The sequence below is a fragment of the Bidens hawaiensis genome, unplaced genomic scaffold (genome assembly GCF_021521415.1).
Source record: "Bidens hawaiensis isolate Kalapana, Puna unplaced genomic scaffold, B.hawaiensis_p1.1 tig00019083_1, whole genome shotgun sequence".
NCBI lineage: Eukaryota > Viridiplantae > Streptophyta > Magnoliopsida > Asterales > Asteraceae > Bidens > Bidens hawaiensis.
This window is the reverse complement of record NW_027492899.1, coordinates 7,000-31,137: the sequence shown is the minus strand read 5'-3', so window position 1 is coordinate 31,137 and position 24,138 is coordinate 7,000. Positions and strand designations below refer to the sequence as shown.

At 37.2% G+C, this 24,138-nt stretch overlaps 1 pseudogene across 1 annotated transcript; it reads left to right on the top strand.

Annotated features, from left to right (window-relative positions):
* The first annotated feature begins 397 nt into the window (after nt 1-397).
* Nucleotides 398-19,574, top strand: LOC143557687 (protein SABRE-like; annotated as a pseudogene). Its single transcript, XR_013139615.1, has 11 exons — nt 398-769; nt 13,225-14,983; nt 15,110-15,359; nt 15,449-15,673; nt 15,788-15,927; nt 16,022-16,094; nt 16,533-16,787; nt 16,876-17,184; nt 18,526-18,693; nt 18,775-19,153; nt 19,244-19,574. The product of XR_013139615.1 is annotated as a protein SABRE-like (transcript).
* The last annotated feature ends 4,564 nt before the right edge of the window (nt 19,575-24,138 follow it).

Sequence of the window (24,138 nt, the reverse complement as noted above, 5' to 3'; positions counted from 1 at the left end):
TAATCCCTCCGAAATACCGATGTACCATCCAACAGAAATCCCAACTTACCAACCCTCGGAGATACCACAATATTATCCAGCCGGATACCTACCAAACTCTCAACCATCCTCCGAATGGATGAAATATCTCTCAGAACAACAAGAGTGGCATGTCGGAAGCTCCACCTTCAAGGAAGTTAGTTCCCAACCAAACAACGGAGAAGGACCGTCCTGTAGACCCAAGATGAGAGTTATGATGTCTTCTGAGATTTTTCAGATGATCTCAATAAACAATGAAACCACACAACCTATGGAGGAAGATGAACCAGAAGAGGAGGAAGATCCTGAAGAAGAAGAGGAACCCGAGGAAGAGTCTGAAGAGGAACCGGAAGAAGAGCATCCCGAGAATCCTAATGAGATGTCAAGCTCAATGAATGGATCACTCACTTCCCAAAACCCAAGCTATGGTTCTGTGGATCCCTATGTCCAATACCTTGAGAAACTTAGGATTGGGACTTCATCAAGCTTCCCACCATTTCAAGGGGAAATTCCCTCAATTCAAGAGCAAGCCGACGAGATCCGAGAGCAGAATCAAGCTGCCAAGACCTACCTCTACCTGTCATCCGACATGGACTATGTTCCGTATCCAGAGCCGAGGAATCATTACGAGATGGTGACTCTGGGTTACCGTGACCCACCTCCGCAGTATGGATACCCCAATATAGTCCCTCAATCGTATGAAGAACATCTGGATCGTGCATTGCACGAAACCGACGATTGGAGGAAGAAGGTAGACGAGGAAGAGAATAAAAAGAAAAAAGTTGGAGAAACACTCCTTTGTAAGTGCAACAAAATATCGAAGGTTGTGAAGAAGTTTTTGAAGAACTAAAGATGGTGGAATGTAAAGAGAAGCTATGCGTGTAAAATAGTTTTGTATGTGATGTGTATAAATAAAGAACGTATGAAACGTTCTTATGTAATGATAGGACCAGCTATATATCATGGGAGTGATATATATATATATATATATATATATATATCAATGTGTAATAAATAAACGTGTGTTTAATAAAGAAATGTTGTTTAAATTTCAGACCAAATTAAAAAGAAAAAGAAAAATATGTCTGAACAAAGTAACAACAACGAGAACGCTCGAAAAGAAAAAGAAATGAGAGATAAGGGGAAAGGCCCTGAGAATGAGCGAGAGGAAGAAATTCCCAAAAAATATATGAACAAAATCCAAAAGATGATTAAAGATGCGGTTAGGGAAGAATCCGCGTTTAGATCTCAATCTCGACAATCTAGACATACCCGAACTGTTAACCCTTCCTTTCATCCATCGAAATCTGTTAAATCTCGTCGAAAACCATTCTGTGATGAAGAAAGCGATCATGGGTCTAATGCCGAAGAAGGTGTTAGGCAAAAGTTTAAGAAGTTAAAAATGAGTGGTTGTACGTTCAAAGGTTTTAAGTACTATGGACCGAAAGAGTTCCATGGTGACAAGGGAGCCATCACAACTGTGAGGTGGCTTGAGGATATGGAAACTCTTGTTATCACAAGCAAGTGTTCCGAGGAGGAGAAAATTCAGTACTCCGTTCTCATGTTCAAAGGTGAAGCGCACGAGTGGTGGAATGCGTTGTTGATGAGTAAGGGAAGAGACAAGATGTATAGTTTGACATGGGATGAGTTTAAAGCCATGGTGATGGGGAAGTTTTGTCCGATGCACGAGACCGACCAAGTTCAAACGAAATTTCTTAATCATAAGGTCGTGGGGACAAATCTTCGTGAGTACAATACTAAGTTCCTTGAGTATTGTCGTTTAGTTCCACAGCTGGTAAGTCCAGAATCCAGCAAAGTCACCTGATACATTTGGGGACTGCCGCGGGAAATCCGCGACATGGTGAGGTCTCACCTACCTCAAACCGCTGCTATGGAGTTGGCCGGTTATTTGATGGGCGGCATGGTCCGCAATAAGGAAGAGGACAAGAAGGTGACACCAACAGCTGCTCAAGGAAAGAGTGGAGGAAGTTCCAACTTTAGAGGCAAGGGCGTAAACCGAAACAACTCTACGCCATGCAAGACTTGTAGGAGGTATCATAAGGGCCGATGCAATTTTGCCCCGTCTCCTAAAGTCTGTGAGTCCTGTAATCGTACGGGACATGATGCTGCTAACTGTTGGAAGAAGAAGATGACTTGCTTTAATTGCAAGGAGATGGGCCATCTGAGTTTTGAGTGCCCAAAGAACAAACCTGCTGCTGGTGGTGCGGGTGGAAGTGGCCAAAACAAGAAAGGAAACGCTCGAGTCTTCGTACTCGACACAAAAAGGGCCGCTGACATGCCTGAAACCATAACCGGTACGTCTCTAGTCAACGACACCTATGCTAGAGTTTTATTTGATTCGGGTGCCAATTTAAGTTTTATAGATTATAGTTTCTGTAGTCTATTAAACGAACCATTAACAAAATTAGATAAAACTCTAAGCGTCGAGATTGCTAGTGGCGAAATCGTTAAGATCTCCGAAGCCCTTGAAAACGGAAAAATCCTTCTAGCCGGTTATATTTTGCCTATTTGTTTGTTGCCCATGAGTCTAGCTGGTTTTGATATTGTACTTGGTATGGATTGGTTATCCGATAACCATGCTCGTATCATATGCAATAGCAAAACCGTTGAACTTCAAACCCCCGATAAAAAAATGATTCGAATTGAAGGGACAAAGACGCTGGCCAAGTTAGCATAATCTCCATGATTAGGGCTAACAAATGTTTAAATCAAGGATGCCTCGCATTCATGGCCTACGTCACTGAAGAATCTAAGCCAAAAGAAATCAAAGACGTTCCGATCGTTTCTAACTTTTCTGACGTCTTTCCTGATGAACTTCCTGGAATCCCTCCCGATCGTGAAGTAGAGTTTAGGATTGATCTTATTCCTGGTACTGCTCAGATCGCCAAAGCTCCGTATCGTTTAGCGCCGACCGAAATGAAGGAGCTAAAGAAACAACTCGATGAATTATTGGAGAAAGGTTTCATTCGACCGAGTTCGTCGCCTTGGGGAGCGCCAATTCTGTTTGTCAAGAAGAAGGATGGTTCCATGAGGATGTGTATTGACTATTGTGCGTTGAACAAAGTCAATCAAAAACCGATATCCACTCCTCGTATCGATGATCTTTTCGACCAACTTCAAGGAGCTAGCTATTTTTCAAAAATCGATCTTCGTTCCGGCTATCACCAACTCAAAGTCCAATCCGAAGATATTCCGAAAACCGCGTTTCCAACAAGGTATGGACATTATGAGTTCACGGTTATGCCATTTGGACTCACTAATGCCCCAGCTGCGTTCATGGATATGATGAACCGTATTTGCAAACCGTACTTGGATAAATTTGTTATCGTATTCATCGACGATATACTTATTTATTCTAAGTCCAAGGCCGATCATGAAATTCATCTTCAAACGTTGCTTGAAATTCTTAGAACCGAGAAATTATACGCTAAGTTCTCAAAGTGCGAGTTCTGGTTGCATGAGGTACAATTTCATGGTCACGTCATTAACGTTAACGGTATTCAAGTAGACCCTGCTAAGATTGAAGCTATCTCTAAGTGGGAGGTCCCGAAGTCGCCAACCGAGATCCGAAGTTTCTTAGGTTTGGCCGGCTACTATCGTAGGTTCATCGAGAAATTTTCTCGTATCGCCGTTCCTCTAACTTCCTTAACTCGTAAGAACATTAAATATGAATGGGGAACGAAGCAACAAGAGGCATTCGATATACTCAACAAAAGCTCACCCAAGCACCTATCTTGGCTTTGCTAGAAGGTACTGAGGATTTTGTGTTATTTAGTGACGTGTCTCACTCGGGTTTGGGATGCGTACTAATGCAACGCAAGAAAGTAATCGCCTACGCCTCTCGTCAACTCAAAGTACACGAGAAGAACTACACGACTCGCGATCTAGAGTTAGGCGCCATAATCTTTGCACTTAAGATATGGAGGCACTATCTCTATGGAGTAAGATTCATCGTATACACTGATCATAAGAGCTTGAAACATATTTTCGACCAAAAAGAGCTCAATATGCGCCAACGGCGATGGATGGAAACGCTCAATGATTACGATTGTGAGATCGTTTATCATGAAGGTAAGGCCAACGTTGTGGCTGACGCCTTAAGTCGTAAAGAGCACGAGAAGCCGAAAAGAGTTCGGGCGTTACGTCTAGAGCTTCAAATTGATCTTTTTGAGAAAATCAAATCCGCGCAAACTCAAGCGATCAATGAAAACCAAATCGCCGACGAAAAACGCAACCGCACCATTGACTCTTTAGTCAAAGGTGACGATGGTATCCTTAGACTCGGTAATAGGATTTGGTACCCATCATTGGAGGGTTGCGTGAGAAAATTTTGAACGAAGCTCATAAGTCGAAATACATGATACATCCCGGAAGTGATAAGATGTACCACAATCTAAAGGCAAACTATTGGTGGAACGGAATGAAAAGGGATGTCGCTTTGCACGTTGCGAAATGTCTTACTTGTTTGAAAGTCAAGGCTAAACACCAAAAGCCTTCGGGATTGCTTCAGCAACCCGAACTTCCCGTTTGGAAGTGGGAGTTAATCACTATGGATTTTATTACCAAACTCCCGAAGACGACTCGACAACATAATACAATATGGGTAATTGTAGATCGTTTAACGAAGTCCGCACACTTCATACCCATTAATGAGTCGTACTCAATGGATAGATTAGCGCGTATCTATGTAAACACCATTTTCGCTTTGCATGGAGTACCGCTGTCTATAATATCTGATCGAGACAGTCGTTTTACGTCTCATTTCTGGAAAAGCTTCCAACAAGCTCTTGGTACAAAGTTAAACCTGAGCACTGCCTATCATCCGCAAACCGATGGGCAAAGTGAAATAACGATTCAAACGTTGGAAGATATGCTCCGCGCTTGTGTGATCGACTTAGGTGGAAGTTGGGATGACCACTTACCCCTAATGGAATTCTCATACAATAATAGCTATGAAACAAGTATTCAAGCCGCACCATTCGAGGCGTTATATGGTCGAAAGTGTAGAACGCCCGTGTGCTGGTCTGAAATCGGAGACAACCAATTATCTGGACCCGAAATAGTCCAAGAAACCACCGACAAGGTTATTCAAATTCGAGAACGACTTAAGACGGCACGTGATCGCCAAAAGAGTTATGCCGATGTCCGTCGTAAGCCGTTAGAGTTTAAAGTTGGTGACAAAGTGTTATTGAAAGTTTCGCCTTGGAAAGTGTGTGGCAGGAGGAAAAAGAAAATGTAATTATAATGATATATAAATTATTATTTAATAATTGAAAATAAGAGAAAAAAACATAGTGATTTTTAATGCGAATTCAGATTTGAAAATGAAGGATAGATTGAGAATAGGGATGAGCATGGTACCGGACCGGTACCGATCCTGAAAATCCCTAATTCTTGGTACTGGTCCCGGTACCGAAATATTCGGTTCAGTACCGGTACGGTACCGGGATTATACCGGTACCGGAGATAAAAAAATCGGGAATTACCGGTACCGTACCGATCCCGAAACTTAAAACTTTGGTACGATTCGGTACCGACGATACCAAATCGTTACCGATTTCGGTACCGCTACCGAACCGGTACCGGTCCCGATTTTGCTCATCCCTAATTGAGAATGCTCTAACTACGCTTCTATTTTTCTCTTTATGATTTAGCTTAGAGGTAGAAGTGAGTTTTCATCTTGTTTAATTTGCATATAAAACTAAAGTATTTGCAAGATCATATTTAAGAGCTAAAAAGAATTTGAGCAGCCAATTTCACATAATATTAAAGGTTGATACTAATTTTTTCAAACTTTTGTTGAAAACTTAACTCTTCTGCATTTGTAACATTTCAAGATCCTACTCACCAACTAACAAGAATTCAGATTTTTTTGTAGTGAACTTAACATGCACATATGCTAGATGAGATGATGTTTGTTTTGAGACAGGAAGAATAGCATATTGTAGATTGGAAAAGCTATTATGACCTTCATGACCTTTGAGAATCCTAACAACTTTACTACGATTATCTTGAACTATATTATAAACTACCCTTCAGTGAATGATGGTTTATAACATAGTTCAAGATAATCAGAAGAGTAAAGTTTTAAACAAAATTGAACCGTATCGAGACCACAACTCAAAACTTTGGTACCGATTCAATACTGAGGGTACCGAAGATTGAGAGGTATACCCATAGCCTGAGCCCTAAGAGTGGGAGCCTGGAAGGGGTGCTCCTCACTACCATGAACCTCTTTTATCACTAGCAGCACTATCTCAAATACTCTAAATTATTTTTCATGTTTTTAAAAGAATTTAATTATAAATATGATAGATGGTTGCTAGTTACCAATTACTTTTACTAAACTAGATTGAATAATGTTTACTTAAAAACTATATAAATATAAAAAAAATTGTACGACAATTTTTTTATTTTTTAGGACTTGAACCCATGACCTTTAGGTGTTTTAGAGATTTTGCTTTTGTCATTAGACAAGTAGAAAAGAAAAAAAAATAACACATATACAGCAGATAGAATGGGTTTAACTTGCCAAGCTTTTCAAGTTGGAATATGCGAATAAAGATAATAATTTATTGACGGACAATGCAAATAAACTAATAACTCATGAAAAGTGATGATGGTGACCTTTTTATCGACTATAATATAAATATTTATTTTTTTAACTAACTAAAGCGTGTAAATTGTTATTTATGGTATATCATATTCATAGAGGTGATGTGAATGGTACTGGATGAGAAGTAATGTCTCATGTGACATTGAAGTATCATTATAGAACATCGTCCCACTCTTACACGGTATGGTATAAGATGACTAGATGAGTGTAGGAGGGAAATGATAACCAAACTATAGTTTAAAAAAAGAAAAGACAAAGTTCTTACTCAATGGCTATTATAATAAAAATATATTATTATGTTTAAATTTTAACCTATAAATACTTCAACACATTAGCTATTTTCACACAAGTTTCTAACCAGTCTTCTTCACCTGACCATTCTTTCTTTAAAAATATAATTGGATCGTGACTGAAGGCAATACTATAAAAAACTAGAAGTCCTTAGGCTTAGGGGGTCTTTTTTTTTTCAATGGTGAAATTTTTATCAAGTGTTTTATTAATTAAGTATATTTTAGTCTTGTTGGTAAAATGTAGTTTTTATTTATTTCAAATGTTTTAGTTTAAAAAAAAGTCAAGAGGTGGCTAATGATACGAAAGATCGACATTTCAATAGTTTACGGATGATTTTAGAAAAATTGATATAAGATTGATGTGAATAAGATGGTATTAGATTTCTATTTTGGTCAAAAATTACAAAAATAGTTTTGTGATCAAACTAAGAATGTGAGGTAGAGTGTTCTTAAAATATGTGTGATGAAATGTAAATCAAAGCAAGTAAACGACACGATATGTACGAAGAAAGCCCTTGACCCCATCAGGATCTCCGGCACAAAATCTCCTGCTTCCTCAAAAATATATTAAACGAGAAATATGTTACAACTCGAAGCTTGAATATAGGCCATGAAAGTGTTGTGTGTAAAATTGATGTGTCCCTATTCATCACAATGATCTCTTTATATAATAAATGAACTAAATAACTTATGAGCTAAATCTGGTTTCGCCTTGTTCAACACTCATAACTGTTAGGCTCATTCTTAATGCAAGCTTTTACTCGGCCTTTGATGGTGCGTGCGTGTGGTGTGGTTAAAAGTTGGATTTAACTTTCGCACAAGATCGTGTTTTAAATTATAAAAGTGATTTCTACTAAGACTAAACGCACACAAAATAGGCACGTGTACCTATCGTATATGTAAAATAGTATTGATAAGAACCAAGTATCGATCCGTGGACACAAATATTTCTAATAATAAATCTTCGTTTTAACTTAATCGAAGAAAATAATCATTTTGGGGTTGATTTTTAAACTTTCATATAATAACACACACACACACACACAGATATATATTTATAATAGGTGAACAAGAAGAGAAATTCTAAATGAATAGATCAATTATATGAAGGTTACCATCTAAGATCAAGAATCCACTCAATTCTTCATTGATAATTATAAAGTAGACATGATAAACTTGCTTTAATAATGTATGATAGAATAGCCCCTCATTTATAAGTGAACATATATTGTGACATAAAAGAAAGTAACATGCATATTTTCACGTCAACCCATGCTTAATTTCATGTCTACCACGAGAATTTCAATTTAAGTAGGCAAGTAGTTTAGTAAAGTATAGCGATTAAGATTGACTTCGATTTTTCAAATACCAATTCTAGCAACTTCGGGTGGTTGCAGTTTAGTTACACAACCTCCCATTTGTTGATTTAGGTAGGTTATAATTACACATTCCTTTAATATATGATTTCTTTAACTAGCATGATAATCTAAGCAATCGTGTTAACAATGTTATTTCAAAATTACCAAAACTAGAGAAATAGATCATAGCTTATTTGTAACAACGTGAAAATTTCGAGTTCAAAGTATCAACTTTCCAAAGTCTAGGGACTGAAATTGCCAAATTCCAAACTTGAGGGTTAAAATGAAAATTCTGATTTTTCTACCCATCGTGCTACGCGATAGGTCATCAGAGAGACCCATTGCGTACCGCGATGGGGCGTCTAACAACGAGACACGTGGTATGCCACGTGTCCACACGTGGCACAACGTCCGCCATGTGTCCCGACACGTGGCGCAACGTCCGCCACGTGTCAACACGTGGCACAACGTCTGCCACATGGCGACACGTGGCAGACCTACGTTGTGACTCACCTGGGCTACGTCGCGGTACGCGACGGGTGCCCGGAGCCCATCGCGTACCGCGATGGGACATCAGAAAACGGCTATAAATAGCGGCCATGGGATCTCATTCCAAGCATCCCAAAATCAGTTCTCTAACCTCTCTCTACAAATACCACTCTCTCTCTAAAAATCCTCGTAAAACGTGCCACGATTTCCTCGATAAGCGTGCCTCGAATATTCCGTTTGTGTACCGACGTTTCCTTTGAGTTTGTATTATCTCCACCCACATACCAAGAAGGATTTGTTGAATGAATCTCGATAAGCGGGTTGTCGAGAGTTGAAGTTTGGTGTTATCGGTTGACGACCAAAGAGATCAAGCGGCGTTGAAGAGCTGCTCAAAGTCCCTATAGTTTCTATACGCCACTAAGGTTAGGCGTAATAATGAATTCAATATAATTCAATATTATATTCAAGGCTTTGGCCTTAAGTCGAGGTTATACTCGATACCCCGATAAAAGAAAGGAAAAGAAAACATAACAAAGAAACGAATGAAAGTTTGATTATTGAATAGTATGATTTACATATATATGTGTGTAAGTATATATGTATATATATTCTTTGTTTTGAAAATATTATTTAATGAATAAAGAGTATTCTTAAATACTAAAAGAAAATGATTACGTTTCTTGGAGAAGAAGAAACGTCGGGTTTTTAATATAAACTAAAGGTTTATAATTTAATTTTAAACTAGAAGTTTTCAAGTAAATAAAGAATTGAACTAAAGGTTCAATCGAGGATTGAGATATAAGAGTAAAGGTCTTAAGCCGGATCATGTATCCGACTAACAAACATTTATACTCGTAACTATAGGTTCGAGATAAAAGAAAGGGAAAGACCCTCGGACGGTGAGTGAAGCCGATCCTAAATAGATAAGGTGAATATGCCCCCAAACTTTTAAACTTGTTTTCAAAATGAGTCAAACTTGTTATGTGAAATTGTTTACAAGGAAATAGGTGTTCCTAAAACCGTTATAACTATGGGTATAAACCTAGCCCTCAGGCTGTGGTATACGTATGTTTGGATCCTTACATAGGTGATACTATGCGATGTATGGGCATGAACGTACCACCCTTGGTCGTAGGACGCTCTCCTGCAGGGAGTACGACCTTATGTGTATATTTACGGGTACTTAACTAAGTCGAACGCTGCGGTGTTTGCTGAGGTGACCTAGCGTAGAGGATATAGTTTATAATGTGTTGTTTGACTTTGTTATTCCTAAGCCACGTTGGTCCGAGGCAGGCGTAGTCTCGAGGGGTAATAAAGTAAAAGAAGTTATTTTGCGTCAGCGTGTTCATCAGCATTCGTTGCTGACGTATTTTCTTACATTTTGCAGGTGAACAAGTTTTGCGCTTGGAGTGTCGAAGCGCTATCCGATGGCTCGGATTCGTTTTGTAAACTTAATATGGTGGTTTGTAAATATTAAACAAGTAAATGTTTTGTAACAACTTAAACGGGTGTTTATAATCCCGTCTTTTATATAAGTTACATTTTCGATCCTTAAAGTTTTATAAGTCTTCCACAAATCAACGAAACTCTGATCTATTTACAATTATGGTACCCACTGTTGGATCACACTCCTAGGCCTAAGATGGGGGTGTGACAGGTTGGTATCAGAGCCATCAATCTTAGCGAATTGGGTATCAGAGCCATCAATCTTAGCGAATTGGGTATCATAAAACAATACCCAAGATTCGATCCAAGTATAGGAAATAATTGTTTATGTGTTTTAGGAATAAGATAGGCTGATAACCTTTCTTTCCCACTCTACATTCTAAACCACCCACAATATTAGATGTCATTCAAAGCTCACATCGAAGACTTTGTGCGCAAGGCAAAGGAAGCTGGAATTGCCGAACCCTACCCCGAAGACAACAAGAGCGAGGGTTATTATGAAGCATACTTCAACCAAGACGTAGAACACGACTTGTCCAAACCTTTGTACTATCCCGGAAGCAGGCACTACCCAATAGATGTTCCCGATAGTCCACCAAAACAAGGAATTGAGCCACCAAGACACTCAAGCTATCATCCATCAGCAATACCGATGTATAATCCCTCCGAAATACCGATGTACCATCCAACAGAAATCCCAACTTACCAACCCTCGGAGATACCACAATATTATCCAGCCGGATACCTACCAAACTCTCAACCATCCTCCGAATGGATGAAATATCTCTCAGAACAACAAGAGTGGCATGTCGGAAGCTCCACCTTCAAGGAAGTTAGTTCCCAACCAAACAACGGAGAAGGACCGTCCTGTAGACCCAAGATGAGAGTTATGATGTCTTCTGAGATTTTTCAGATGATCTCAATAAACAATGAAACCACACAACCTATGGAGGAAGATGAACCAGAAGAGGAGGAAGATCCTGAAGAAGAAGAGGAACCCGAGGAAGAGTCTGAAGAGGAACCGGAAGAATTTAATTATAAATATGATAGATGGTTGCTAGTTACCAGTTACTTTTACTAAACTAGATTGAATAATGTTTACTTAAAAACTATATAAATATAAAAAAAATTGTACGACAATTTTTTTATTTTTTAGGACTTGAACCCATGACCTTTAGGTGTTTTAGAGATTTTGCTTTTGTCATTAGACAACTAGAAAAGAAAAAAAAATAACACATATACAACAGATAGAATGGGTTTAACTTGCCAAGTTTTTCAAGTTGGAATATGCGAATAAAGATAATAAATTATTGACGGACAATGCAAATAAACTAATAACTCATGAAAAGTGATGATGGAGACCTTTTTATCGACTATAATATAAATATTTATTTTTTTTAACTAACTAAAGCGTGTAAATTGTCATTTATGGTATATCATATTCATAGAGGTGATGTGAATGGTACTGGATGAGAAGTAATGTCTCATGTGACATTGAAGTATCATTATAGAACATCGTCCCACTCTTACACGGTATGGTATAAGATGACTAGATGAGTTTAGGAGGGAAATGATAACCAAACTATAGTTTAAAAAAAGAAAAGAAAACGTTCTTACTCAATGGCTATTATAATAAAAATATATTATTATGTTTAAATTTTAACCTATAAATACTTCAACACATTAGCTATTTCACAGAAGTTTCTAACCAGTCTTCTTCACCTGACCATTCTTTCTTTAAAAATATAATTGGATCGTGACTGAAGGCAATACTATAAATAACTAGAAGTCCTTAGGCCTAGGGGGTCTTTTTTTTTTTCAATGGTGAAATTTTTATCAAGTGTTTTATTAATTAAGTATATTTTAGTCTTGTTGGTAAAATGTAGTTTTTATTTATTTCAAATGTTTTAGTTTAAAAAAAAGTCAAGAGGTGGCTAATGATACGAAAGATCGACATTTCAATAGTTTACGGATGATTTTAGAAAAATTGATATAAGATTGATGTGAATAAGATGGTATTAGATTTCTATTTTGGTCAAAAATTACAAAAATAGTTTTGTGATCAAACTAAGAATGTGAGGTAGAGTGTTCTTAAAATATGTGTGATGAAATGTAAATCAAAGCAAGTAAACGACAGTTATCTTCTCTTTTTCTCAGTATGTTTAAGGCTGTAAATGAGCCGAGCTAATGTTTAAGGTTGTAAATGTGCCGAGCCTGAGCTCGGCTCGTTTGGAGCTCTATTTCTGAAGCTCGAGATTGGCTCTTTTCGTGCTCTAATTCTAAAGCTCGAACTCGGCTTGTTTATTATTTTCTGTTAAATCTCTATGTACATGTATTATTGTTTTTATATATATTTTGATAATAATTTCTATATATAACATAGTATATATTATTTAGCTAATTTTATCATACTTTTCTGTATAATAGTTATTGTTATATGCATATATATTTAATATATTAAATAAAAATTATGAAAAATAGGCTTGTTTAGCCTCACAACCAGCTTGAGCTCGGTAAGTGAAGCTTGGACTCGTTTACAAAACAAGCTTATTTTTAGGCTTGAGCTCGGGCTCAAACTCGGTTAACCCCCCACCTTGATTTGGGCTTTTAATGAGCTGATATCGAGTAGGGGCTTGGCCGTTTACACCCTTAATTGTATTCATTTTGTTTTGTTTTTCATTTTTTTAAATTGGATTGGAGGTGGCAGGTTGGGCGAGTTTGGTAATGGCTCAAACGTTATTTGGGTGGAAGAAAAAGACGAGTGTTTTAGTCTAGTTTTTTTTGTCATTTTATGACTATGAAAACAACTTCAGTAATAATCTAATGCTTTGAATAAAACAATGTAGGAGGTTGTAAGCAATAAAAAATAGACTTTAGATGGCTTTGACCATTTTGACTTAACCCCTTTTAGTCACTTTTTTTTAAATTTGTTGAGGATAGGACTAAGGAATGAATAAAAGGCAGTGATTATAAGTTTTTATTGTAGGCGACACCATTTCAACCCCAAATTCTGCAAGATGTCTACATTGGTAGATGGAGGAGGGTGAAAATGTATCGTTCAGCTAGTGGAACAACACCACCGATGAAAACATATTTGGATATACCCTTACTTTTCAAAAAAGGAGAAATATCTTTTGGAGTTGGTTTTGAACCGGCTTTTGCTGATTTAAGCTATGCATTCACGGTTGCTTTACGTAGGGCTAACTTAAGTGTCAGAAACCCAAATGCTCCTGATATTACCCCTCCCAAAAAAGAAAAAAGCTTGCCATGGTGGGACGAGATGAGAAATTACATTCATGGAAAAACTACATTGTGTTTTTCTGAAAGCACATTTCATGTTCTTGCTACAACCGATCCGTATGAAAAATCGATCAACTCCAAATTTCTTCTGGATATATGGAACTCAAACACTCGGATGGGCGTATAGATGTTTCAGCAAAGGATTTCAAGATGTTTACAAGCAGTTTGGATGAATTGCTTCAAAATTCAACGATTAAACCGCTATCTGGCGCACGTGGTGCTTTTCTAGTTGCTCCCAGCTTTACTCTTGAGGTTACAATGGACTGGGAATGCGCGTCGGGCAAACCACTCAACCACTATTTGTTTGCGCTTCCTTCTGAACGTGTCGCTCGCGATAAGATATATGATCCTTTCAGATCTACTTCACTATCGCTGAGGTGGAATTTCTCACTCAGACCGATGATATCTCTTTCACAGTCCAACAGCAATGGTTATGCTGCATTTGATGCAGCTTTGCATGATTCGTCTAAATTGGAGAATGATTCAGTTAATTCACCAACTTTAAATGTTGGCCCTCACGATTTTGCTTGGCTCTTATACTTCTGGAACTTGAACTACAATCCTCCTCATAAGTTGAGATACTTCTCTCGATGGCCACGCTTTGGTGTCCCGAGAATTCCTAGGTCTGGTAATCTCTCATTAGATAAAGTCATGACAGAATTTATGTTCCGTATTGACTCGACTCCAACTGTTTTAAGACACATGTCATTAGATGAAAATGATCCAGCTAAAGGGTTGACGTTTAAGATGACAAAGTTGAAATTCGAAATGTGCTACAGTCGTGGTAAGCAGAAGTATACATTTGAGAGCAAACGTGACATTCTTGATCTTGTTTATCAGGGTCTTGATCTTCATATGCCCAAAGTGTTTCTTAATAAAGATGATTGCACTAGTGTTATCAAAGTTGTTCAAATGACAAGAAAAGGGTCAAAGTCTTCATCCACTGACCGAGTTGTAAATGAAAACGGTAACAATGGTAGAACTACAACTACTACAGACCGCCATCGTGATGATGGTTTTTTGTTGTCATCTGATTATTTTACAATTAGAAGGCAATCACCAAAGGCAGATCCAGCTAGATTGCTTGCATGGCAAGAAGCTGGCAGAAGAAATTCTGAAATGACATATGTTAGGTCAGAATTTGAAAATGGAAGTGAGAGTGATGAACAAGCAAGATCTGATCCAAGTGAGGATGATGGGTATAATGTGGTGATAGCTGATAACTGCCGCCGGATCTTTGTTTATGGATTGAAGCTCTTATGGACAATTGAAAACAGAAATGCTGTTTGGTCGTGGGTTGGTGAATTATCTAAAGCATTTGAACCTTCAAAACCTTTGAAAGAACTTGCATTCAATTCCCAAAATATAACAGCTACCATGACATCTCGCCAGTTTCAAGTTATGCTTGATGTTTTGACCAATCTACTCTTTGCCAGGCTTCCAAAGTAAGTGATTTTATTTTACCATGTGGTTACTTGTCTTGAAGTCTCTATTTCAGTTGCTCACTATATCTTGATATCCAACTGTTGTATTTGAATATGAGAAAGATGGAACCTGTATTTGTAATTCAGGCCTAGGAGAAGTAGTCTTCCCAAATCAGCGGAAGACGATGAAGACATTGAGGAAGAAGCAGATGAAGTGGTTCCTGATGGTGTTGAAGAGGTAGAGAGAGAACGAATCAACCTTGAACAGAAAGAACGGGCCCGCAACTTGCTTTTTGATGATATCCGGAAGCTTTCCCTGTTTATAGATGCTTCTGGAGACTCACATTCAGAGAAGGAAGGGAATCTTTGGATGGTAACTGGTGGAAGATCCACATTGGTAAGATGCAAGTTTCATGCCTAAAGTATAACACGTGCTTGTTTTGTTTTTTTTATTATAAGTAAGATGCTAAAAGCTTAGATTCACAGGTGCAAAGACTGAGGAAAGAATTGTTAAATGCACAAAAATCTAGAAAGATTGCTGCTGCTTCTTTTAGGGTGGCTATGCAGAAAGCTGCACAACTACGACTTATGGAGAAAGAGAAGAATAAAAGCCCTTCATGTGCTATGCGCATATCTTTGCAAATCAACAAAGTGGTTTGGGGAATGTTTGTGGATGGAAAATCATTTGCAGAGGCTGAGATAAATGACATGGTAAGTATCGGTGTAGATTGACCAGATTACCCCTCGTGGTTATGTTAGTTGTCTAACTTACATCTAGTTTTTGGTTCTTGAATGTCCATTTATAATGAAACATCTTGTTTGCAGATATATGATTTTGACAGAGACTATAAAGATGTTGGCCTTGCACGGTTCACAACAAAGTACTTTGTAGTGAGAAATTGCTTGCCTAATGCGAAATCTGACATGCTTCTGTCAGTATGGAATCCACCTCCTGAATGGGGCAAGTATGTAACTGTTTCTTCTTCTTACATGTGCTTGATTTCAGTGTATATGTCCTGCTTACGAATTTGCACTTACATTTTGCTTTTGTGGTTGCAGAAAGGTGATGCTTCGGGTAGATGCTAAACAAGGAGCTCCAAAGGATGGCAACTCACCTATTGAGTTATTCCAGGTGAAAATTTCTACTCGCCGTTTACTATAAATTGTATCAAGAATAGAAATACTCAACTGTCATGATCTTGGTGAACTCCAAGGTCAAAACTGACCTAACAAAAACTTTGGGTTTCTTTAATCATTTGTATAATATGATTTATTGCAAACCAATCCATTCAAGCACACATATAATTTTTGTGCAACTTAAGATGCAGAACAAATTAAAATCTTGAATAGAGACATAGAGCATGTAGTTACAATAATCCTAATTTAGTAATATGTGATCATGCAGTGATACTGCAATAATAATCATGTTCATCTTGTCATTAACCTGTGACCAACATCTTTAACAATATCAAATACCCAATTAATTAAGCAGTTATTATTCATTAGTGCTCATTTGGATTAAAAAGCTGAACACCTTGTACTAATTAAAGCTACTGTTTCATCACTAAAGGTGGATATTTACCCGCTGAAAATACATTTTTTTTTCAATAAATAAAGGGTGTCAACTGTAATTACTAAATTGTTTTATTTTGACAAATAGGAAGTTTGGAAGGTGTCGACTACTTCTGGTTTAAGAAGAGCAAAAAAGGTTTCCACTGTAAATGAGGCTTCTGCATCAAGCAGTCATCCAACAAAAGAAGTAGAGGGGTCCAGCAGATCTAACCCATCACTATCATTAACATCCCGAAGCTCTGATTCCATTCATGTGAGTTTACAGCGACCTGTCAAACTCAAATTATAGTGTTATACATAGTGTAGATACATATTACAACTTATTGTTGATTGTCGTGTAGGGAACAAAGGGGCAGAATGGAAAAACCACATCGTCTGAGTTAGCGCGATCTTATTCTTTTGATAGAACTTGTGAAGAATCTGTAGCAGAATCTGTTACTAATGAACTTATGCTACAAATGCAATCTGCAAACCTCAAGGCTGAGTCAGTTGGAAATGCTGAGCAACAGGATGAATCAAGTAAAGGTAAGTCTAAAACTACAAAAGCTGGTCGTTCTTCTCAAGAAGAAAAGAAGTTGGGTAAACCAAACGATGAGAAAAGGTCCAGGCCAAGGGTAATGAGGGAATTCCACAATATCAAGATTAGTCAGGTACGTCAGTTATACCAGGATTGAAATTTTTTTTATTATTTTTCTTGTATATTGGTCAATGATGGGCAGTAAGGGTCATTGGTTAATGATGGCCAGTTAGGGTCAATATTGGTCAATGATAGCAAGTAGAGGTGGCAATGTGAGTGGGTTGGGTTGGGTTGGATTTGGGTGATGGGTTAGAATGGGTATGGGTCAGGATGGATTTTTAAAATAGAGGGTTAGGATGGGTATGGGTCAAGATGGGTAAAGCTAACAAGCTAACCCATCTTGACCCAAGTGTAGGTTAAAATACAAAGGGTTTCAAAAACCCTTCAAAAAATATTAATAAAAATATAAAAACTCAAAATATAAATAAAAAACGCAAGATGTAAAATAACTAAAATGTTTCCCGTGTCATCCTCGTTTATTAAAAAACAAAGTAACCGGTTTTGTATCGGTCCGGGTTCGGATTTTTGGGTTTTTTTCGGTTCGTTTTTTTTTTCATTTTGGTCGGTTTCGGTATCAGTCCGGTTTCGATTTCTCGGTTTCTATTCGGTTTCGTGGGTTTTGTTTAACATAAAATTGGATGGAGCTTGTTTTAGGCCATTCTAACCCATAAACAAACCCATTCTAAGTTTCTAACCCATAACCAAAAGTCACTAGCATTTCCCTAACCCATCTTGACCTCCTTGGAAAATTCTTTTGATCCATCCTAATCCATTCAAGTTTTAAAAATTATCCATATTGACCCAAAACAACCCATTTGGGTTTGTTTTGCCACCCCTAATAGCAAGTTATGGTCATGTAAGGTTGGTACTGGTCAATGATGGTCATTTAGGGTCAATGATGGTCGATTAGGATAAATTGTGTGTGTGTGTATTTTAAGGTTGCAAAATTGGCAGGTCAGAAAAAGGGTTATATTTGGTGTGATTTTACTTGGAACACGTGGTCCATAACATGTTCTTTGAACCATTTATAAAAGTTATATATTAAATCAGTAATAATCTAATTTTACAATAAAGTTGTGCAGGAGGTTTTTATGCTTTAAATATACATATCAAGTGTTTGATCCTTTTGACTTGATTGTTATTTTAGCTGTTTTTATTGGCCAATGAGGCTATTAGGACCCTAGTCATGTAACCATTTAGAAGGGGCGTTGATAATTCCTAACTGAGAAGTCACCACGTGCATAACAATCTTATTGGAACTTGAAAGAGAAGTGAACGTCTAACTGAACACCCTTGTTTGATCTAATAAGATAAGAAATAACATAAATCTACCTATCATATGTAAATTGGTCAAAATTAGCATCTAATATTTTTTTTCTTTGTTAACGAATCTGATTTCATTGTAATGAAACAGGTCGAACTGCTAGTGACCTACGAAGGGTCTAGATTTGCTGTAAGTGATCTAAGATTGCTTATGGATACGTTCCATCGTGTCGAATTTACGGGTACCTGGAGAAGGCTGTTTTCAAGAGTCAAAAAACATATAATTTGGGGAGTTCTCAAATCAGTCACTGGAATGCAGGTAAATAATAATGTTCATTATCAAAAGACCATAAAAAATATAAAAAAAAGTATGAACATATAACATAATTAATTGTTGTAGGGTAAGAAGTTCAAAGATAAGTTACATGGTCATGGTAAAGAAACAACCGTGTCGGGTATCCCTACAACCGATCTGAATCTTAGTGATAGCGATGGTCCTATTGGTAAAGCAGACCAGGTTCCAATAACTTGGCCTAAACGACCTCCCGAGGGTGCAGGAGATGGGTTTGTGACCTCAATCAGAGGATTATTCCACTCTCAGAGGCGTAAGGCTAAGGCGTTTGTGCTGAGAACAATGAGAGGTGAAGGTGAAAATGATCATACGGGCGGTGGTGACTGGAGTGAAAGCGATACAGAATATTCTCCGTTTGCCAGACAGTTAACTATAACTACTAGAAAACTCATTCGACGCCACACCAAAAAGTTTCGCTCCAAGAAAGGTTCGTGCCACCTGTCATGTTCTTGATAAAATATTTAAAAAAATTAGAAAAAACTTTGAATGTTAACTGGAGTCTGTTGTTAATGATCAGGTATACATCCACCACAAAGAGATTCATCACTTCCGTCTTCTCCAGTAGAAACGACGCCATAAGAAAGCAACTCCTCTAGTGGATCTGATCCTTATGAAGATTTTCTTGAATACAAGGCTGCTGAAGAAAAATCACTACCTTTGCCTTAACCCGACCCGACTCACAAAGCATTAGTTTTGTTGCAACGCCTTGCCTATGCTAACATAGGCAAGACTGAGTTTTTGTACAGTCAAAAGCAGGTTCCACCATTGGTATAGCTATAATATATGTATACAAGGATTATGGTTTGTGAGAGTTGTATATATCATTGGGCTCTATGCCCACAAGAGATTGATGATCAACGTCTATGAATGTTATTTGTATATTTAAGATGGAAATAAAGGTGGTAATAGTGTTATATTTATTATAATATTGTTAGTTTTTCTACTTGTGATTTATAAAAATAATTGCTAGGCTAGAGAACTAAGTTTAGAGAAAGGCATTGTTATGCAACAGGTGTTTTCTATCTATGATTGTTATTCTAACATATCGGTCGATAATAAAGTGGTGTTACATAAGGTTCTCAACTATTAAAATGGAATAACACGACTACTCATGATGTCTAACAGAAAAGGTTTTGTTTTTTCGACCAATTTAGTGTTTGAATGGGGTGATTTGAATTCTCACTACCCACAGGCCGCAGTGGCTAAACATTCTCAACTCGTTAGATGACGAGAATGTGTCGTAAATATTTATGACACACGATGTTAAAGAGTGGGTTTTCATCTAGTTTGTGCTCATTTACAACGGGTTACGTCATACTGCATTTTTAATGTGTTTAAAACTGTGTCATCTTCGTCTGAAGATAACTACAAAGGGCTCGTTTTTCTGGCACTTCTAATGCTTTATGCGACTTCATTACATGAAGAGAGTAGAGATGGTGGGTGCTGATGGTCATATCATGTCTTAGTATGAACTTTGTCACCATGAATGCAACTTAAAAAGGTACAAAAAGGCTTCAATTTGTAAGCGTAACGTCACAAAACCCGGGCTAGGAATGGGGCATCCATGGTCGATCTCATGATCTTTCCATCGGTCGTGGACGCCTATATTACCTAGTCTAATCTATGTTGTTTGTGAACGTTATGGTTGGTCTTGTCCACTTTTGCAACACCTTTTCCAGATATATTCGGTGGGTGTAGACTTTTGTATGTTGGATATCAAGTGTGCAATTACCATTTTTGCAAGAGTCATACCTTTTGAAAGAGATCTTTAATCCTTATATAAACTCTAGGGGTGTGCATGGGTCGGTTTGGGGGCGGTTTTTGGCCAAACCCATAACCATAACCGATATAACGGTTAATAGATAACCATAACCATAACCGATCCGTCATGACAGTTTCGGTTAATTGGTTTTAACGGTTATAACGAGTCAGTTATGGTCGGTTAAGCGTGATTAAAATAAACAATCCTTCCGTATAATTGTGAACACTGATAGCCGCTAATTGTATTGTGGAATTCAAATATATTTTTTTCTTTTTTACTGCAATTTATGAAATATACATATCTAATTGGCATATTAAATAATTGAAATGGAAATTTAGATCGACAATTATGGAACATAAGAATGAATATGGTAACCAATATCACCAATATTATTATTATTGGCCTAAATCATAGTAGGTATGGAGAACTTTTTTCTGTAACGGACTAACAATAAGTGTGAAAGTTACATAAATGTGTCGGTTCGGTTATGGCGGGTTTGAAATTAACATTAACCAAAACCGACCCACATTTGGCTGTTTTCAAAAATTCATTGCACCGGCCCATCGATTATATAGGTTATCGGTTAAAATCTGTTCGGTTATGTCGGTTATGGTTCGGTTTGCGGTTATGACGGGTAATTTGCACACCCCTAAGGCCATGTGTAGTGGAGGGCTTACAATTTGGGGCGAATTGTGACACGTGGCGCCAGTCAGCATGGAGTGGAAATTTGTTTTTGGAGTGTAGTGGTGTAGGGGCTACAAGTTGGACCAACAGTATTTTTTTTATTATTTTATTTTTATAATTAAACTAATAAATAAAAACCAATTTATTCAAATAATTAAATAAAAATACATTAAAATTAAAAAGAAATACCAAAAAAAAAATACATAACTAAAAATATAAAAAAACATATAGCTCGATTGGCGTACATGTTTAGGTTCGGGTCGGGAAATTGAAACGGATAGCTCGGTTGGTTTAGGTTCAACGGGTTCCATTGTAAGTTCACGTTCGGTTGGTTTTGCGAATCATGGTGTTGACCGAAAGGAGAGAATGGGTGGTTCGGTTGGTTCGGGTTGTTTCTAGGATTCATTTTGCATATACATATATATCACACACACAACATATATACATATACATATACATATATACACACACACAACATATATACATATACATACATATATATACACACACACAACACATGCATATATATATATATATATCACACACAACATATATACATATACATATATACACACAATAGGAATATAATAATAATATATAATATAATAATAATAATCTTCATCTCTTCCAGGCGACAACAGAACCCCGCCTCCGCCCCAATTCGCCCACATATCGCCAGGGGGCGGTGTTCTCGCCCCTTTGCGCCCATAATTCGCCCAAGCCCACGCCCACTACACATAGCCTAATAAATCTGTGTTTTGTGTCTTATCTTGCCATTCAAACTTTGTCAATGGTACCAGGCTACCAGCCCAACAGATATGTTTATTTCTCCACTTGTACCAGCCCAACAGCACATGCAAGTATTGATGTCGTTCTTTAATCTTTACTCACTCTCACACCATTTTCTATTATTTTTAACAACATAATATTTATACACTGTGACCTCCTAACCATCTTACCACCCCCATCAAAGTGGGAATGGCCACCAAAAGTTTTGTTATCATTTTTTTTAACTTTCAATACCATTAGTTTTGTTTATACTTTAAAAAGTTAATTCCATACATACATAATTTTCTTCTAAATTCTTCATATTCTTTGCTGAAAAAAAATATAGAATAATAATGTGTTATTATTATAACGTACTATATGTGTTTATATTTATTTACTGAATGATGCATAACCAGCCCATCTTTTATAAAAACCGCACTTTCAAACTTTTTTTTAATATGCGTACAATTAAATACATAATAGTGAATAAAGTATAAACAAATGATGTTGCTCTTTCCAAAGAAGTAATAGTTTATGTTAAAGTCGTACAATATAATTCGATTGGCTCCTGCCTTTGGTTTCCACTAACACAATAGGATTAATCCTCCAATCCATTACTTATTTTCGGAAAGCAAAAATTTATTAAAATAAAACTTTAACATCCAATCCATAGATATATACTTGCCAAAAAGGTTGAACATGCGAAACGTAATAGATATTTATGAAGCCACTTATGTGGGTCAGGCCAAAACCATATCGAAATCGATTTTTCTAGAAAATGTGAGAGGTATATGACTTGAATATTTTTCTGGGTCGTATGCTCACTTTCTGATTAATGTATTTCACGTATTACGAAATCAGTTATCGAATAAAACAAAAGGTAATTTCCAAACCAGAATTATATTTTATGAAATTTAAAGTATGATTTGACATATGAAATTATACCAAGTGATCTATTTTCTCATATAGATGTTGAATCACTAAGGTTGGGGGTGAAATGTTGCAATGTTATAGAAGCAATTATTAAAGTTTTTAGTAGCAATTACATTCAATATTAGAAACTGTTTTTAGTAGCTGATGTGACAATTACTGAAGTTTCAAAGCCGCTACCGACCTTTAGTTTCACTACTGAAAGTTGTACCGAATATCAAAGTCACTACCGACCTTTAGTTTACTACCGAACTTCAAAGTTGATAGCAAACTTTAATTAAAGTCATTCCAGGCGTTTCAAAGATCATTTCCTCAAGAGCCCAACCCGTTGACTCACCAAGGGGCACCGCCTAACTTGTCATCAAGTTATATTTCACTTGATGACGCCATGACGCTAGTCTTGGGCTACAAGTAATCACAATCCGTACGTCAATTGACACCTTCTAACTAGGGGTGTAAATGGACCGGACCGGACCGGACCGGACGAGAGCATGTCCGTGTCCGTCCGTTAAACTTTTGACAGACAAACGGACGGTTCACGAACACTCTACCGAACGAAAATTCATGTCCGTGTCCGTCCATTAAGAAATTGAGTTTGTCCGTGTCCGTCCGTTAATAATTTAAACGGACGTTAACGGACAATAATGGACAAACTGACACTAATGGATATTAATGGACAAACGAACACGTGAACATTAATGGACAACGAACATTAATGGACAAATATAAACGGTTACATATTAATACCAAACATAAATTTAAACAACTTCACATATAAATATGGAATTACACCATATAACACCCAAATATATTTAACACTTAATAATATTAACATAAAGTGGATCACTATAATATAAGAGACATCAGACATGTGTAGTGATATAAAAGTGTTATTGATAACACTAGAAATTCCAGAATTAAATTACAATACTGGATAGATCTAAACACTAACGATACCGGACGTAATCGGACGAACGTTACCGGACGTTCACGAACACTATCGAACGGACTTGGGCCTTGTCCATGTTCGTCCGTTAAGCTTACCTAACGAAATTTTTTTGTCCATGTCCGGTTCGTTTATTAAACGGACGAACATAAACGAACTTCTTGCCGAACGAACGCCCGGACGTCCACTGGACGTTCGGTTCGCTTACAGCCCTACTCCTAACTTATATCAATGTATATTGTGAAATCGTATTTGGTCTACAAGTAAATGCATTAGGTTGATGTCATAAAATAACCAAAATTTTATTCGGTAGGGGTGTGCA